The sequence below is a fragment of the Polypterus senegalus genome, chromosome 4, assembly GCF_016835505.1.
Source record: "Polypterus senegalus isolate Bchr_013 chromosome 4, ASM1683550v1, whole genome shotgun sequence".
Taxonomy (NCBI): Eukaryota; Metazoa; Chordata; class Cladistia; order Polypteriformes; family Polypteridae; genus Polypterus; species Polypterus senegalus.
In genome coordinates, this window is record NC_053157.1 from 144,442,113 (window position 1) to 144,456,626 (window position 14,514).

Consider the following 14,514-nt stretch of genomic DNA (forward strand, 5'->3'; position numbering starts at 1 on the left):
TGCTCATTCTACTCAGCTTAAATTCACATTCTAGTGGAAAAAACTTATAAATGTAGAATGTGGCTTATTCACTCTCTGTGGCTGAATTCCTGCCGTCATTCTCTCAGTCTCACCATAGTGACTTAACAAGCTGAGATACAAAGAGACTATTGTAGCCTCGCTAGCTGATACTGATGTTATCTACAAGAGTGATGTCACCCCTACACAGTAACAGAAAATACTTTTAATATTTGCATGTCTACCTATTTTACTGTGTAAGCTTAACACCTACAAGAACACACTGCACAATGATGGACCAACTCCATGGGCATGTTTTGTCTCTGTATCTTCCCTATAGCTTTTATAACCACTTTTGTCTAGACCACTGCATTTTAAGTTCTGTCCTGGGACAATCTCATTGCTGAAGTTTTTTTTTATTTCAACTAAAACTACAACCAGTGTGCCATTCTTACTTTTAATTGTTCTTATTTTTAGTTATCTAGCCCACAAATATGTATAAGAAATTCATAAATATGTGTATTCTTTGTCATACTTGTAAATGCCTGTGTCTCCTTTACCATTTTCTTCTTAATTTATTATTTTTTTTTGTAGAGTTTACAGTCTTAATAGTACCCAGAAGCTGATGATTAACAATGAGCAGTGCAGACACAAGTGAAAACAGCACTGAATGCGAAGGGAGAGCAACTACTTCACAGCAGACAAGGAAGTAAGTGAAACAGAAAAGGATTAATAATAAGTAAAATGTCAAAAGGATTTTAAAGTTTTGGCAAAAATAAAAAATTTAAAAATTTCCTACAACAAAAAAATAAATAAGACAGACAGCTAAACAATAAGGTTATAAGGTTAAAATAAGGTTAAAAGTTAAAAGTAAGAATAAATGTATGGAGTCATTACTGTCACCTCTACAAAGTCCAGTGAAATTCTTAATTTGTGCAAATCAACATGCCATACATAACTCAGCACTGTGATTAGTGAGTATAACTACCTTTCTTTGAAACTTCTGTCTTCCTTATCTGAAAAATCTTTAATAATAATTTGCCCCAAAACTAAATGGTTAGGTGTAATAAGGCATTCTTTCTACTTCGGCCTAAGTGTAGTATTATTACCTTTTGTAGTAATATAAATAATAATAATAATTCAGCTTTACATACAGAGTAAAATATATATATATATATATATATATATATATATATATATATATATATATATATATATATATATATATATACACTCACCTAAAGGATTATTAGGAACACCTGTTCAATTTCTCATTAATGCAATTATCTAATCAACCAATCACATGGCAGTTGCTTCAGTGCATTTAGGGGTGTGGTCCTGGTCAAGACAATCTCCTGAACTCCAAACTGAATGTCAGAATGGGAAAGAAAGGTGATTTAAGCAATTTTGAGCGTGGCATGGTTGTTGGTGCCAGACGGGCCGGTCTGAGTATTTTCACAATCTGCCCAGTTACTGGGATTTTCACGCACAGCCATTTCTAGGGTTTACAAAGAATGGTGGGAAAAGGGAAAAACATCCAGTATGTGGCAGTCCTGTGGGCAAAAATGCCTTGTTAATGCTAGAGGTCAGAGGAGAATGGGCTGACTGATTCAAGCTGATAGAAGAGCAACTTTGACTGAAATAACCACTCATTACAACCGAGGTATGCAGCAAAGCATTTGTGAAGCCACAACACGCACAACCTTAAGGCAGATGGGCTACAACAGCAGAACACCCCACCGGGTACCACTCATCTCCACTACAAATAGGAAAAAGAGGCTACAATTTGCACGAGCTCACCAAAATTGGACAGTTGAAGACTGGAAAAATGTTGCCTGGTCTGATGAGTCTCAATTTCTGTTGAGACATTCAAATGGTAGAGTCAGAATTTGGCGTAAACAGAATGAGAACATGGATCCATCATGCCTTGTTACCACTGTGCAGGCTGGTGGTGGTGGTGTAATGGTGTGGGGGATGTTTTCTTGGCACACTTTAGGCCCCTTAGTGCCAATTGGGCATCGTTTAAATGCCACAGGCTACCTGAGCATTGTTTCTGACCATGTCCATCCCTTCATGACCACCATGTACCTATCCTCTGATGGCTACTTCCAGCAGGATAATGCACCATGTCACAAAGCTCGAATCATTTCAAATTGGTTTCTTGAACATGACAATGAGTTCACTGTACTAAAATGGCCCCCACAGTCACCAGATCTCAACCCAATAGAGCATCTTTAGGATGTGGTGGAACGGGAGCTTCGTGCCCTGGATGTGCATCCCACAAATCTCCATCAACTGCAAGATGCTATCCTATCAATATGGGCCAACATTTCTAAAGAATGTTTTCAGCACCTTGTTGAATAAATGCCACGTAGAATTAAGGCAGTTCTGAAGGCGAAAGGGGGTCAAACACCGTATTAGTATGGTGTTCCTAATAATCCTTTAGGTGAGTGTATATATATGACTGAGAATTGCTCGTCAGTTTAGCTTATTACAAATGAATGTACAGACATGTTGTTTTTAACAAAGTTAGCAAAGAAAGCTAGGTTATCAACATGCAAAGTACAACATAACTTATCCAACCCCCCTTAACCTAGGCTGGCAGGGGGCCTGAGCCTATCTCAACAGGACCAGTTGCAAATCAGAAATGAACCGCAGGCATCAGTTCATTGCATTGCCCCCCCACAAAACTCCCACTGTACCATTTGGGAGTCACCAATTAACCTAACATGGCTGTCACTGGGTATGTGGGAGGAAAAGGAGAACTGGTGTAGCAGCAGGAGATTCCATGCAGACACAGGGAGAACATGCAAACTCCACATGACTGGGCAAGGGATCTGTGGGACAGCAGAGCTAAACAATGCATCCCATTGCCACCCTTATCTGTACATATACATTCATTATATGCCCATTAATACCAATCAAAAGGGTTTTTCCATTTCTCAATCAATGCTACACACACTGTCATGTTCAATACTGACCTTGCTGCACTGTTAGGATGATGCACCGATGGTGACATTGGTTGAAATAAAAACCCACAACCACGCACCACCAAGCATCCATCATGAATGAATTTGGGAACCATTCGTCTAGACTACAAATCTTCATTGAGCTGTACAGCATTGAATATCTTGTAACAAACATTCCTTAAAAATGAATTTAAATTAAATGTACTTAAATATTTTCAATTTACCTATCCAAATGTGTTCACAGCCTGGTGCTAAAGAGTGTATGCTGTCATTAGGATTGTCCCTAATACCTCCAATTAATTAAACACCACAAGTCTTTGGGAAATAGGAGTACAGTATATACTTGCAAAAATAAATGCAACACAGGACGTACATGCAAACTTCTCTCATACAGTGACTTGGCTGAGATTCAAATACAGTACAAGCACCAGCAGGTGTGATGCAGCAGTATACTACTGTGCAATCCACCAGGACCCATAAGTGATTCAATTTAAACTTATTACGAAATTGCAAAGGAAGTTCCTCGCAAACCATAATTTTACTTGATATATTAACACATAGTGCTCCTACTGGTAATAATGTCAGTTTGCTTATTTTTTTTGCCCATTAGGACAGCTTGATGGAAAAACATTAGAACAATCTAGACAAGCACAGGCCATTTAGCCCAGCAAAGCTCGCCAGTCCTTGTCAGTTAATTCATCTAAAAAAACGTCAAGTCTAGTTTTGAAAGTCCTTAAAGTCCTATTGTCTACCACACTACTTGGTAGCTTACTCCAAGTGTCTTTGGTTCTCTATGTGACAAAAAAACTTCCAAATATTATTGCAGAATTTACCCTTAACAAGTTTCCAACTGTGCCCCCATGTTTTTAATGACCTCATTTTAAAGTAATAGTCTCGATCCACTGTACTAATTTCCTTCATAATTTTAAACACTGCAATCATGTCTCCTCTTAATCTTCTTTTGCTTAAACTGAAAAGGCTCAGCTCTTTTAATTTTTATTCATAATTCATCCCCTGTAGCCATGAAATCAGCCTAGTCGCTTTTCTCTGGACTTTTTCAAGCGCTACTATGTCCTTTTTATTGTCTGGAGGTCAAAACTGCGCACAGCACTCCAGGTGAGGTGAAAAGCACCACTAACAATTCTTATTTTCTTAAATTATTTTAAGAATGATTTAATTATTAAAAATAATTCATCAAGTGGATGGAAACTTTACTGCTACCAGGCAGCTTAAGCCCAGTCGTTCTACAGCTGAACAAAAGGCAGCACTGTGTTGTAATTTTACAGCAGCATTGCAAAACTTGAGCCAACAAGGTCGATGTTCACTACCTGCTACCAACTAGTGCAAAGGTGGATAAATTTAAAACCTTTGTGATTTTTGTTAAAAAAAATGACAGCAATGTCAATCTGAGCTGCCCACGCACAACTTTAAAACTTTCATGATTTTTTTTTTATTTTTTTATTAATTTTATTGTAATCATTCCATACAAATCAATCAATTTTTACAAAAAGTAGGATTGAGAACAAGTCGAACTCCACCCCTGACAGGAAGAGCATGGCCAATGGAGTAAAACTTAAGACTTGTAAAAATACCTAAATTGATAAGTTTGATAAGGCAATAGAGATGAAAGGAGAAGAAAAAGAAATGCAGAAATAATTGCTTCCTCTGTGCTTTAAGAACTTATTCTAAAATCTTATTGATTAGATCCTGCCAGGTTTTGAAAAAGTTTTGTACAGATCCTCTAAGTGCAAATTATATTTTTTCCAGTTTCAAATATTATAAAACATCAGTTAACAACTGACTTAGAATAGGAGAGTTAGGATTCTTCCAATTGAGCAAGATCACTCTACGTGCCAATAGTGTAGTAAAGGCACTTACAGTTAGTTTGTCCTTCTCCACTTTAAGCCCATCTGGAAGAACCCCAAACACAGCTGTTAATGGGTTAGGAGGGATTGTGAGACCATGATTTTATTCACGAAAATGTCAAATTAAATACATAACCGGTACGTGTTTTGGAACGTGTGAACAAATGAGCATACTTGTTTATAATGTTACATGTGTACAAGCATAAGCTTGTTTTTACTGTATAAGTGGACTTTGTACGTATACACAGATGTTTCAATCAAGCGTAGTCAGAAGACCGGTTGCCATGCATTGTCGCGCATATGTTTGGATCGCTCGGATAAATTCGGCCGTTGCCGTCCAAGGGATGTCTTGTATTTCAAAATTTGTTATCCTTTAACAGGGGTGTCATAGAGGTGGGGAAAAACAGTAATGATTACACAGGGCACATGGTGGGGGTCATGGTGGTTGGGGGGGGTCAAAGCCTGGAATGAAATGTTTGTTTTCGAGAGGAAGGGGCCCACAAAGACTGCTTATGTATAGGGCCCAGAGTTCTGTGCTAATCCCCTGATCCCTAACAATGAGTGTTACTATGACAAAACGTAAAATTGAAGATGACTGCTGTGTGTTTAACAAGGCATTGACACACAAGTATTATTTTACAAATTCTGAAAGTAAGGCAGTATGTCTAATATGCCTTGAGAGTGTTGCTGTTTTTAAGGAGTTCAATCTGAAGAGATATTTTTAATCTAGGCACAGTAAGTTTGGAAATAATTTATCAGAAAGTGAATTAGAGTAAAAAGCTAAAAACCATACCATACCATATAAGAAGCTTCCACAAAGGCCAGTTTTGTACTTGTTTATAAATTTGCTAAACATAACAAAACATTTTCTGAAGAAGAATTTTTAAAGGACTGTATGCTTTATGCTCTTGATATTGTCTGCCCTGAAATCAAATCAAAAACTGAAGCTGTATCTTTGTCAAGGAGAACTATAGTGAGTTGTGTTGATGCCATTTCTCACAATGTGTCAGAAAAGCTACTTGAGGCTGGCAAGTCATTTGAATGGTACTCATTGGCACTAGATGAGAGCATTAACATAAAAGACACCGCACAACTGCTTGGGTTTAGCAGAGGATTTTATTGTAATTTTGAAATTACTGAAGAGTTGCTATCAGTTGAACCACAGAAGGACACCACAACTGGCCAAGATTTATATGAATGTGTTGAAAACTGCTTGGATAGACCTGGCTTACCTTGGAATAAGTTGGCAAGTATTACAACAGCTGGTGCACCTTCATTAACAGGAAAGCAAGTTGGCCTCATATAGCCGCTTAATGGTAAAGTGAAAGGATTGCATCTGCTTCATACTGTATTATCATTTCATTGCATTATTCACCAGGAATGTTTGTGTAAGTCATGTGATTGATTCTGTGGTGCGTACCCAGGGGGCTAAATCACAGGCAGTTCAAACATTTGTTGGATGGCACGGATTGCCAAAATTCAGATGTGCTCTCTCAGAGCAATGTATTGTATGTTGGTTAAGCCTTGAGAATGTTTTGAGAAGAATATGGAATCTGAGACAAGAAATTGTGCTCTTTTGTGAAATAAAGGGCATTAGTTGTGAATTTTCAATTAACATGAAAAACACAGAAGGGGTGTGTGATTTTAGCATTCACTGTTGACATTTTCAACAAACTAAATGAAGTGAACATTACATGGGAAGGGTGTTTTTGCAGATGATTGTGGAAATTAAATCATCCATCCATTTTCCAACCTGCTATATCTTAACTACAGGGTCACGGGGTTCTGCTGGAGCCAGTCCCAGCCAACACAGGGCACGGCACACACACACCCACAGCACACATTAAGGACAATTTAGAATCGCCATTGCACCTAACCTGCATGTCTTTGGACTGTGGGAGGAAACCCACGCAGACACGGGGAGAACATGCAAACTCCACACAGGGAGGACCTGGGAAGCGAACCCAGGTCTCCTTACTGAGAGGCAGCAGCGCTAACACTGCGCCACCGTGCCACCAAATTAAATCAATTAAACTGAAACTAGTGCTCTTATTAAAACAACTGAGTGAGCAAATCTTTGTGCATTTTCCCATGTTCCCAGACACAGATTTTCAAACAAGCATGTTCAGTAAAATACAGTCAGCAGGTATCTGCTTTAAAAGAAAGATCTCCAGTTTGAATGAATTAATCTTCAAGCAAACAATGCTCTAAAGGAGACTTTTAAGAATGTGAAACTTACTGTATTTTATGCATCACCACAGTACAGAAAAGTTTGGTATTTTGGAAATGTTTGCCAGAAAAATATTTGTGTTCTTTGCTTCAAACTATAATTGTGAACAAACTTTTTCATGCATGATTATTAACAAATCAAAGAACAGGTCTCTTTTAACAGACTCAAATGTGCACAGTGTCTTGAGGATTAGTACAAGCAAGCTACAACACACTTGTGCAGGATTGTGGACAATTGTACACACATTAATAATTAACTGAATAATAGTTTGAGTACTTATTAAATAACATTTAGGCTAAGAAGCAACATGAGTACATGACATATTTAATTTTATTCGATATGACATGTTACATTTTATTTACTGCTTTGTTTGTGTAACAAAGGTATATAGTTATATGACTAATAAATATATTTAAAATAACATTCATTATTTAGTAAATTTAGATTTTTGTCACATGTGGCCCGGTAAAGACCTTATGGATGTCTGTGTGGCCCTCACTCGGGGAGAAAAATTTGCCCACCTCTGATCTAGTGGCTATTTATTATACTGAAAATGGACTGTTAGCCTTCAACCCACTTAGTCAATTAATCAGAGGGGCAAACCTGTATCCTGGCATTACTAGTTACAAGGCAGTAGACTACACCAGACAGGTCCTACTCTCTCTGCCTCACACACATACACACACACACACACAAAAGGACAATTTTTAATGCAAATTAAAAAAAAACAAACTTTCAGTTCTGCTGTCTCACACCTCAAGAGTTAGATACTTTCCTGTACACTATACGGCCAAAAATATGTAGACCCCCCTCGAAATGTTTGCGTTTAGGTGTTCCACCCGTATGTACCCCCTGTTGACAGGTCATAAAATCATGTGCATAGCCAGGCAACCTCCACTGACTAACATTTCCAGTAGAATGGGTCTTATTGAAGAGCTCAGTAATAGGATGTCTGCTACCTATACCAATTAGTGGAGTTCCAAGCTCTCTGCTCAGGTCTTGATAAATATTAAATAAAGTAAACATACAAGTTAACAAATAATAAAAAAAAACCAGTATTTTCAATTTAAAAAAAGTTTCTCTGAATCAGTAATGATTAAATTGTAGCTGCCATGATGCACAACAGATCTGAATGCAGCTACATATCCAAAAGACACTCATTCTTTTCAGGTAAGTCATGTCTTTTGTTCTTTCTTGTTACAAACACATGTCATGTACTATAAATACATCTCCAGCATCCATCCATCCTCCAACCCGCTGAATCCATACACAGGGTCACGGGGGTCTGCTGGAGCCAATCCCAGCCAAGACAGGGCACAAGGCAGGGTGCCAACCCACCGCAGGACACACTAAGGCCAATTTGGAAACGCCAATCCACCTAACTGGCATGTCTTTGGACTGTGGGAGGAAACTGGAGTGCCTGGAGGAAACCCACGTAGACACGGGGAGAACATGCAAACTCCACGCAGGAAGTGAACCTGGGTCTCCTAACTGCGAGGCAGCAGCGCTACCACTGTGCCACCATGCCGCCCCATCTCCAGCATTTTAATGAGTACAAAGGAAATGTAAAGATGAAACAACGAAACAGAGTTACAGTGGGACTGTGTTAATAAAATATACAGTATGCTATAAATCTAAACTTGTGTGTTATAAAGTGCTAGTTTCCAGAACGCCTGCAAGAAACCATTTTGTCATGACAAAGTTTCAGTTGTGTTGCTATCTGACCACGAAACGGGGATGCAATTTAAATGCCTGCATGTCAATCGTGTACTGTGTGTCAGACTCAAGGTGTCTATGTTTGTGTTTTATACAGTTCCACACTCTCAGTCCAATCCCAACAAATTCTGGCACAAGTATCCCACTTTGTCAGGAGGAGGCCACAGGCTACTTTGGAACCCAAAATGGGTACCCTGGGAGGATCTTTGGCAAGGGACGGTGGGGGCTTCCTTTTTACTACAGTGAGTTTTAAGGACAGTGCTTTCTCCCAGATTTTGAGCCATTAAATACATTTAATTAATTCAATTTCCCTGGGAGGGCACAGTGTAGGAAACATCTGGGGGTACCTTGGGTTTTTTTTGTTTTTTTTTTAAAGTGTGGGTTTTAAGGACAGTGCCTATTTCTAGTTTTTGAGCTCACATTTGTGCACATATCCCATTTTGTCAGGTACAAAAAGTAGAATACTTTGGAACCCAAAATTGTGACACAGGGGTGTAGATTTGTGCCTTTTCCTGGAGTTGGAGTCCATAAATAATGTAAATGAATTTAATTTGTCTCTGGGAGGGTGCACTTCAAGGAACAAAATGCACTGAAGTTACATAGCTCTCTCTTCAAATTACAGTACTTACCATGCTACTAGTATAAAGTAAAAAAAATGTAAACAGTTCTCACTAAAAGTATATATGTTGGGTTACTATATTCTGACCACTCTTATGCGGTACAGGATCACAGGAACAACTAAATGTAACAATTTTCAAGAAGTACAATGAGAGCAAAACACATAGAAGAACGCTGGCTATCTATAGCTATTAGGTTCTCCTTGGGAACAAACAAAGTGCTACCTATCTAAACAAAAATATCTGGTTAAATAACTTATCATTACATGTTTCCTGTTAAGTTCAGTTTTTTTCTTTGACTGCATTTTTGAAATCTTACTTTCTTTGTTCTTTCAGTAAACAAAATACAGTAGTCTAAAATAAAATAATGAAAGACAAAGGTTTCTGCAAAAGCATGCAATATGTAGAATTTAAGAATATCATATGTGCAAATTTCTTTAACCAACCGGAACATATTATGGTTAAAGTTGAGAAACAGAACTGGTGTGAATGTTCTCAGCTCTGTTATAATATGTCTGCATTTGCCCTAATCTTTACAGTCAGATCTATAAAGGTCCTGTTTCTCATATGTCAGTTGTGAGAGAGTCCGTAGACTCATCTGAAGCAATCTTTGTCCTCTTTGCAACACAGAAAAACTGTAAGATAAAGGTAACAGTCATGTGGTTGACAGAGAACAAGTAGAGCATCTCATCTTTCAGGCCGAAAAAATAATACAATTAAATCCTGAAGAGACAGCAAAGATAAAGAGCAAAACTCAGTTTAAAAACTGGATGGAGATATTTAAGTGACTGGGCATTTAAAGCTCTGATTGTCTCATTACCTGAAAGGATGATGGAAGTAGCTGAGAGAGTAATCCCCTCAGTTCGAATTGGAAGTATAATACAAGGTATCTTACATACGTCAAAAGGTGTATTTACTACTACGAGTCATGTCGACTCGAGCAGTGTGCAATGGTACTAGCAAGGAATGAAAGAAGCATACAAAAGACTGAATATGTGAAAAATTACTGACCATCACATACTAGAATATAAAATTAAGGAAGGAATGTGATTTAATTATTAACATTACTGATTTTCCAACAGAAAGTAAGCAATAAATCTAAAAATAAGGGTGCATAAACTATTATCCCTGTGGCAGGATTACTCAAGCAACAAGTTATATTTTTTATGCCTTTTATTCTTTTTTGTTTAGGTCTGGTATATAATACCTGATAGTAACATTTCAGAATAAGTGTATCTTTTAGTCGGCTACTGCTTTATGACAAGACCCGGAAAAACACTTCACTTGATTTTAGTAAAACTTACAAAGCACCAATAATAACATTTTACAATGCAGCTGTCTACAGATCATCATTTATTCATTTACATTTTAAGTATGTATAACAAAAGCTTCAGAAAGGCTTTGTTTACGTATATTTCAGAATAATATGTGACTAATACAGTTAGGTCCATAAATATTTGGACAGAGACAACTTTTTTCTAATTTTGGTTCTGTACATTACCACAATGAATTTTAAATGAAACAACTCAGATGAAGTTGAAGTGCAGACTTTCAGCTTTAATTCAGTGGGTTGAACAAAAAGATTGCATAAAAATGTGAAGGAAAACAAAACCATTTTTTAACACAATCCCTTCATTTCAGGGGCTGAAAAGTAATTGGACAAATTAAATAACTGGAAATAAAATGTTCATTTCTAATACTTGGTCGAAAACCCTTTGCTGGCAATGACAGCCTGAAGTCTTAAACTCATGGACATCACCAGATGCTGGGTTTCTCCCTTTTTAATGCTCTGCCAGGCCTTTACTGCAGCGGCTTTCAGTTGCTGTTTGTTTGTGGGCCTTTCTGTCCAAAGTTTAGTCTTCAACAAGTGAAATGCAAGCTCAGTTGGGTTAAGATCAGGTGACTGACTTGGCCATTCAAGAATTTTCCACTTCTTTGCTTTAATAAACACCTGGGTTGCTTTGGCTGTATGTTTTGGATCATTGTCCATCTGTATCATGAAATGCCACCCAATCAATATGACTGCATTTAGCTGGATTTGAGCAAATAGTATGTCTCTGAACACCTCAGAATTCGTTTGGCTGCTTCTGTTCTGTGTCACAACATCAATAAACACTAGTGTCTCAGTGCCACTGGCAGCCATGCACGCCCAAGCCATCACACTGCCTCCACCGTGTTTTACAGATGATGTGGTATGCTTTGGATAATGAGCTGTTCCACGCCTCCTCCATACTTTTTTCTTGCCATCATTCTGGTAGTGGTTGATCTTGGTTTCATCTGTCCAAAGAATGTTTTTCCAAAACTGTGCTGGCTTTTTTGGATGTTCTTTAGCAAAATCCAATCTTGAGGCTTATGAGTGGCTTGCACCTTATAGTGCACTTATGTATTTAGTTTCATGCAGTCTTCTCTTTCTGGTAGACTTGGATATCGATACGCCTACCCCCTGGAGAGTGTTGTTCACTTGGTTGGCTGTTGTAAAGGGGTTTCTCTTCACCATGTAAATGATTCTGCGATCATCCACCACTGTTGTCTTCCGTGGATGTCCAGGTCTTTTTGCGTTGCTGAGTTCACCAGTGCTTGCTTTCTTTCTCAGGATGTACCAAACTGTAGATTTTGCCACTCATAATATTGTAGCAATTTCTCAGACCTTTTTTTCCTGTTTTCGCAGCTTAAGGATAGCTTCTTTCACCTGCAAGAGAGCTCCTTTGACCCCATGTTGTCTGTTCACAGCAAAATCTTCCACATGCAAGCACCACACCTGAAATCAACGCCAGGCCTTTTATCTGCTTAATTGACAATGACATAACGACGGACTTGCCCGCACCTGCCCATGAAATAGCCTTTGAGTCAATTGTCCAATTACTTTTGAGTCCCTGAAATGAAGGGATTGTGTTAAAAAATGCTTTGGTTGCCTCGCATTTTTATGCAATCGTTTTGTTCACCTACTGAATTAAAGCTGAAAGTCTGCACTTCAACTGCATCTGAGTTGTTTCATTTAAAATTCATTGTGGTAATGTACAGAACCAAAATCAGAAAAAAAGTTGTCTCTGTCCAAACATTTATGGACCTAACTGTATATCACTAATGCAAGTGCCTAAAAATCACATTCTAAATTGCTACCAAAAATGCTTTGTCAAAAGGCTTGAAATAAAAAACAAAATGCATAATAAAGCAGAAATACACATTATAAATACATGTATTTGAAATACTTCCCCTTTCTAGTTTTTTGAATTCTGCTAAAGGCTGCAATCTAGGCATTACCTTTAACACTAGCATATCATTTAAAGCGCACATTATAAAACTTTCCCAAACCCGCTCCGTAAGCCCCTATGACGTCACACCTGAAGTTCTGCCCCTGATGATGCAATACCGGAAAGTTCTGGCCCCGCCCCACCACGTGACACAGCCCCCACTGCCCCCTCCACGTTACCCCGGCCCCACCCCAGCTGTGGATTGGTGAAGGACACCCTGTCCCCACCCAGACTCTGCCTTGAACCCGCCCCCTGCACCTGATTGGCTAAACAAACTGTCAAGAGCCATTTGATGGATGTCTGTCCCCTCCTTGAAACCGCCCCCCGGCACCTGATTGGTTAAGGAAACTGTCAAGGGCCGTTTGATGGATGTCTACCCCCTTCTTGAACCTGCCCCCTGCATCTGATTGGTTAAACAAACTGTCAAAAGCCATTTGATGGATGTCTACCCCCTTTTTGAACTCGGCCCCAGAACCTGATTAGTTAAACAAACTGTCAAGGGCAGTTTGATGGATGTCTCTTATTCAGGTCTGTGAAGGGTACTTCTGCATAAAAAACCTAAGGTCTCGGGAGTATGGTCACTGTGAATAGTTAATACAGAAAAGAGAATACAGAACATACGCCGTACTCGTCCTATCTCTTTTGAAAAACCCAAGGTGAATTTTGAACATCATGTCCCATGACTGGTTAACACTGCGGACACAGGCGCTAGATCTCCGATATATGGACCATTACAGTGTAAAGATTATAGAATCTTTTGCACTCTTCATTACAAGATCCATAGCACCCACAGGAAGTTTGACAATTAAGTGAAGACCCTTTAGTTTGTCAGAATCATGGGGTTAGCGCCCAGGTCCATATTCTAAAATATCTTAGATTATATCTATTTAGTTAGCATGTCAGGACTGTTCATTTTCAATATATGTGGTATATTTCCTTGACCAGGGCTTCTTGTCAAAAGGGTAAAATAAAACAGAGATCCGAGATACTCCTATTGGAAGAGCAACATTTGTTATAGAGTGTAGAGGTTTGTCTTGCATTCTATTCTTAAAGCCAACAATCATTTTGTTTATAACTAAACCTTATAAACCTTATAAATAGATCCCGGTGCTTGATAATACTTAACACTAATTGATATCATTAAATGATACTTCTGTGTTTTATTCAAGTTTAATATTTAATATTTTTAATTTGCCTTTTTAAGTTTAATTTAAAAATGAATTCTTTAAGACATATTCAGACTATTCCAGACAGTGCATGTCAAAAAGTTTATTATTTATTTCAAAAGGTTTTCTTTTCATGCTGTTTTTTATACATCATGGCAGTTTTTCAAATTGTAATAACTCCTTTATAACTTCACTTTTTCATCTGGTTATTTACTTCATAATTAACTTCATTTATTTAATTATTTTGGCACAAATGTCCTTACCATCTAGACTACCAGTCTGGTTCATATTCTAAACTCCAATATTTAATGTTCTTCTTGAATCTGGAGGAACACAAGCCTCACTTTTAGTGTCAGATAAGGTTCTAACAATAACCGGCTAGTGTTAATTAGCCTCATACTAGCAGATGTTAAATAATGTTTTCCCCAACTCTTTGCAACCCTGTGGAACTGCCTAAACAGATGACAGTTTAGCTGATAATACACCATAGAACACTTAGGATCTGTTGCAGTGTGCTGTGAGCGTGGAGTGATCCCTTGTTGATCCGATCTTAGTATGTCTTTTAATCCCTTCTGTGACAGTATTTGTAAATTTTAGTTTTTACTGTGTTATCTTTGTGATATGGGCGAGTAAATGTTTCATTTTGGAATAATAATGTCTAGCTTAACTCTGCCCCTGACTATGATCCCTGCACAAACCCTGG